General features: G+C 38.2%; 1 pseudogene; it reads left to right on the top strand.

The window, feature by feature from the left end:
* The first annotated feature begins 2076 nt into the window (after nt 1-2076).
* LOC126070677 (olfactory receptor 2B11-like) lies at nt 2077-3012 on the top strand (annotated as a pseudogene).
* The last annotated feature ends 2926 nt before the right edge of the window (nt 3013-5938 follow it).

The following is a 5938-nucleotide window of genomic DNA, read 5'->3' as shown; positions in this document are numbered from 1 at the left end:
GAGTTACAGATTTGAATGCATACTGTCATAGAGTTACATTAGATGAATTCATGGGCAATCAAATATTAATCTTTAAAAGACTGAAGAATGATTCATGATTGAAAAATATGAAAAGGTGAATATAAAGTTAAAAGAATAGGCAATAGATAATTTTAGTCAATTTTTTAATAACACAGGGAGATTGGAATTTTTAGAATGTTAATTTTAATGATCAACGTAATTCACACCATAGTTTTATTTCATATGCCACCTACGGCATAGAATTTTCACCTGTAAAAGAACTTTACTCACAACATGTTTTAAAATTCTATATGTTCATGTAACATTCTGCATAACGTCAAGGTCAAATTAGAGTGTAAGGGGCAAGATTCATTCGGTAAACATCCCGGGAGTAGAGATGCTTTCTAAGGAATTTTCAAGCTCTGAATTTTTAGTCTCATTACCTCAATGCCTCATTTAAGGCATTAGTTTTTCATCTTTAGACACTTTCTACTTATTAGCAGACTATAAACTTGGTAAAAAAAAAATTTTTTTATAAACTTAGGATGCAATAATTAACAACATCCTAAAATATGGGTCCTAAAAATTCCTGTGTCATACGGTTTGATGGTGGGAACTACATGAGTTAATGCATGTAAAAAGTGTATTGCAGTGTTTGGCATAAAATGAATTATTAAGGCTTAACTAGAATTTTTGCTGTTTTATTATTGTTATTTTACACTACTAGCCTAGATAGTGTGTAAACAAAGGTATTCCCATCTTAGCCCTCAGAAGCTTTATGTGACCCTTCACAAGGTGGCTCTGAAGATGTAATAAAATAGAATCTGAAAACAGTATTTTGTAACCCTACAAATGTAATCTGTTACCTTTACATCACTAATTGAGAGTAACTCAGAATTTTGTCACTAGGGTGCACTATTTTAACTTCCCATCTGTATTTCTGAATATATGCCATTTTAGGGAAGATTGTGGATTTCATAAAACGCACATTATGAACAAAAAAGCCTCATTACCTACTTAACCTTTCTCAAAATTATTCTTCACTTGTCTGGTTAATTTTGTTGTGTTAATGTACATTTTAGCTAAACAAACAAAGGAATGTCCCAAAAATGTAAAAAATATTTCTGGACTGGAATAAGTTTGAGCCTTAAGTAGGATATAGACTTTTCTCCTGACAGCAGTTCCCTGGAGTTAAATATATATTTGCAAACTTTTATATATGACAGGATAATAAGCTCACTCCAAAGAAGAAAATCCCTATACAATAGATAAATTAGCTAAATTTAACATGAAAGATCAAATACCCAATATTTGAATTCAATAGTCACACAAGAAAATATACACCTGAAAACAAATTCTTGGGTATGTTCAGTTCTCTCATTTTATACTTGAAAAAATTAAAGGTAAAAGTGTTTTGGTTCTAGCTCCGTTCCACATAGCTAAGATGGGTTTAAAGCAAGCCTTCTTACTCCCTATAGAGATGACATAGTTAGTCAGCTAACTAAGTGGGGATGGACAGGGCTATCCTGATAACTCTTGTCTCCAGGATTTCTCCTCCTTCTCCTCCTACTGTAGCTACCTCAATATCTTTACTCTTCTTGTCACTGCTTTTTCAGCAATTTTTCTGTAAATGAGTTACATGAATTCTGAGCCCTGTGACATATTGACTATCAGACAGCTGGATATAAAAACTAATAATTTGCATTTTAACAGCCACCTTACCTGAGTTTTTATACCAGCCGAAGTTTGAGAACCATTGCTCTGGAGTTTCCAAAACACAGTCACATCTATTTTCCTTTAGATCCTCATCCCAACCCAAGGAGATAATTAGTGTTATCTTATAAAGGAGGAAATTCTGTTTTAAAATGGTTAGGTTGTTTAAAATGACTGCCTTTAATTTGTAGTGTCATGAAGGGAAATTAGGCCACATGGCGCCAGAACCCTTATTATTTCATCCTCACGTTACTACTGCACTCCATCGTCTATGAACACGTGATCAATGAATAATCATGTTTTACCACTGTTCCTAACTTTCCATCTTCCTTGCCACTTCCTACTGCAGCTGAAATAAAGACAATGGCACTAATTAACATAAGCCACCCTGAGGAATTTATTCTACTAGGCTTCACTGACCGCCCTTGGACGGAGAAACCTGTCTTTGTTATTCTTCTGATAACATACCCTATGGCCATGATGGGAAACATGGCCATCATTCTGGTGTCCAAGTTAGACCCCAGGCTCCACAGCCCCATGTATTTCTTCCTCACCAACCTCTCCTTTTTGGACATGTGTTATACCACAAGCATTGTCCCTCAGATGCTGGTTAACCTGGGAAGCTCTAAAAAGACCATCAGTTACATGGGCTGTACAGTTCAGTTATATTTCTTTCACACAATGGGTGGCACAGAATGTCTGCTCTTGGCTGCTATGTCCTTGGATCGCTATGTGGCCATCTGCAGGCCACTTCACTACACCCTAAACATGAATCGGTGAATCTGTGTCCTACTAGTATCCATTGTGTGGCTGAGTGGAATCATCTCTGCTGTCTCAGATGCTGCGGTTACATTACAGTTACCACTCTGTGGTCTCAACAAACTGGATCACTTGTGTGAGATTTCTGCTCTGATAAAGATTGCCTGTGGTGAAAAGAGTACTAATGAGCTCACACTCTTTGTGGTGTGCATTTTTATATTAGCTGTTCCACTCTGCCTAATTCTTGCTTCCTATGCTTGTATTGGGCATGTTATGCTGAAGATTAAGTCTTCGGAGGGAAGGAAAAAGGCCTTTGGGACATGTTCTTCACATCTCATAGTAGTTTTATTATTTTATGGCCCAGGCATTAGCATGTACCTTCAGCCCGCCTCTTCCATCACAGGGGACCAGCCCAAGTTCATGGCTCTCTTCTATGGAGTGGTGACACCTACACTCAACCCCTTCATCTACACGCTTAGGAATAAGGATGTGAAGGGGGCATTAGGTAACCTGATGAAGAGGGTTTTCAGTTCCAAGTGAAAGATGGTAGATATCAAATGAAATTATTTACCTATTTTTATATATATAATAATTGCAGTAGGTTTATTCAAAATTTCTGTAATAATGCATTCTTGTCCCTGTTGTAGGGGAAAAAAATCTCCAACTTTAGTAAAGAAAAAAGAAAGTTTTATTCGGCAAGTATTCAAAAAAAATAATTTTTTTTTTTTTATTCAAAAGGACAAAAGTTGAGAAGCGGACAAAGCATGTTGCCAGAGCTATGTCTGCCTGAGTCTAAGGAAATATTACAGACTAAGCAAGAATGGGAAAACAGACAAGCATGCTACCACAGCCATGTCTGTCCAAGTCCAAGGAAAGTCCAGAATAGACAAAAGTGGGAAAATGGACAAGCTTGCTGGTACAGCCTTGTCTATCCAAGTCCAAGGAAGGTTAAAGAGTTATCAGTATAAATTAACATTACAAGTAGGCAAAAAAATTTGAAAGCATCACCTTTTCACAGATTGGCTAGAAACTGTCATCCTACATTTTGAATTGTCTTAACAATCATTGGTACAGGTTTCAGTAAGGACAGTCAGGAGGGTCTTCCTTGGTCCAACAAATTTCTGTTCACTAAATGTTAATAGAAAAAGATAAGAATGGAAAGTCTGTTGTGTTCTGGCTTCTGTGAAAGTTTCCCTAAAAGATACTTTCCAAGATTATCCTATCTATTGTCTTTATACCTCAGGGCCCAGTTGATGTCCTTGTGAGTCCTTGTGAGCACAGCTCCAGCTGGGTCATATTCTCTATGCTCAGGACAGGAAATAATGTGTCTAATATTGTTTCCTAAATCATTCCCTCCTTTTGATCGGAGATTAGAGATATCACATTGATGATTAATATCTGTACTTAGTTGAGCTCATGGATGGCGACCATGGCAGGTTCTTTAAACTCACAGTGCTGGTTTTCCACCGGATACCATCTGGTTCTTCACCAGGATCTTAAGAGCAATGTTCTCATTAATTGCACTGTCAAAGTGAGTAAACTCAATGTACATCAGCATTTTAAAGTCAATTGGCATAATAAAATCTATTAAGAAAACATTTTGCATCCCACTTTGAAGAGTGGAGTCTGGGGTCTTAAACGCTAGCAAGCAGCCATCTAAGACGCATCATTTGGTCTAAACCCACCTGGATCAAAGGAGAATGAAGAACAACAAGGACACAAGGTGATTAGGAGCCCAAGAGACAGAAAGGGCCACAAGAACCAGAGACTACATCATCCTGAGACCATAAGAACTAGATGGTGCCCAGCTACAACCCATGACTGCCCTGACAGGGAACACAACACAGAACCCCTGAGGGAGCAGTGGGATGCAGACCCCGAATTCTCATAAGACCAGACTTAATGGTCTGACTGAGAGTGGAAGGTCCCTGGTGGTCACGGCCCCCAGTCCTTCTGTTGGCCCAGGACAGAAACCATTCCCGAAGCCAACTCTTCACACCTGGATTGGACTAGACAGTGGGTTGGAGAGGGATGCTGTTGAGGAGTGAGCTTCTTGGATCAGGTGGACACTTGAGACTATGTTGGCATCTCCTGCCTGGAGGAGAGATGAGAGGGTGGAGGGGGTTAGAAGCTGGCGAAATGGACACGAAAAGAGAGAGTGGAGGGAGACAGCGGGCTGTCTCATTAGGCAGAGAGTAATTGGGAGTGTGTAGCAAGGTGTATATGGGTTTTTGGGTGAGAGAGTAACTTGATTTGTAAACTTTCACTTAAAGCACAATAAAAATTATATATAAAAAAAAAAAAAAACAAAAAACAGCAATTCTAAGCCATGGCCTCTAACCTGATATAAGACAGAAACTTAGGCACAGCACTCTAGACCAGAAGCAAGCTCTTAGAACAAAAGCAGACAGAAAGATCACATAAACTCTCTAAACAATGCCATACAAAACAAGGATCCTAGTTTCTACAAGTATATATAGCAATTTTTGGTAAGACCTACTCAATTCAATGAAAAAAAAAAAAAGGTTCTAAATAAAGCTTATAAACTTGCCAGAGCTTCAGATGGAGGAATATTATACCTTTTGACAAAACCTGAGTATCAAGCGTAAGTTCTCTGAAGTGGAAAGAAAGGACAACACAAATGAAAGGTCATTTTCCCAAAATGGTCGCTGAAATTACAAATTACTTCTGGTATACTCAATTTATAGCAGTTTTCAATATGAACCCCAAACTGGTGTCTCAGTAATGGGGGGGGAGGGAGGAGGGAATACAAGTTCATTTATCAAAAATATTAAGCTCTAAGGTTCAAGCTTTTGGTACCCTTCTTTTTGGGAACTTAATTCATCCTGCTGGCTAGAGACTGTCATAGGGGAAAAAACATCTCCAACTTTAGTAAAGCAAAAAGAAAGTTTTATTCAGCATATATTCAAAAGGACAAAAGTTGAGAAGTGGACAAAGCATGTTGCCAGAGCTATGCCTGCCTGAGTCCAAGGAAATATTACAGGGTAAGCAAGAATGGGGAAACAGGCAAGCATGCTACCACAGCCATGTCTGCCCGAGTCTAAGGAAGGTAACAGTCATCAGTATATATTAATATTACAAATGGGCAAAATCATTGAAATCTTCACCTTTTCACAGATTTGCTAGAAACTGTCACCTTACATTTTGAATTGGCTTTGTTAATCATTGATACAGGTTTCAGTAAGGACAGTCGGGGGGTCTTCATTGGTCCAACAAATTTCTTTTCCCTAAATGTTAAGAGAAAAAGATAAGGGTGGAAAGTCTTTTGTGTTCTGCCTTCTGTGAAAGTTTCCCTAAAAGATATTTTTCAAGATTATCCTATCTATTGTCTTTATACCTCAAGGCCCCATTGATGTGTCCTTGTGACTCCTTATGAGCCAGCTCCAGCTGGGTCACATGCTCAAGGACAGGAAATAATGGCTTAATATTATTTCCTAAATTGTTC

Source organism: Elephas maximus, chromosome 1 (assembly GCF_024166365.1).
Source record: "Elephas maximus indicus isolate mEleMax1 chromosome 1, mEleMax1 primary haplotype, whole genome shotgun sequence".
NCBI lineage: Eukaryota > Metazoa > Chordata > Mammalia > Proboscidea > Elephantidae > Elephas > Elephas maximus.
This window is presented reverse-complemented; position numbering and strand designations above follow the sequence as displayed.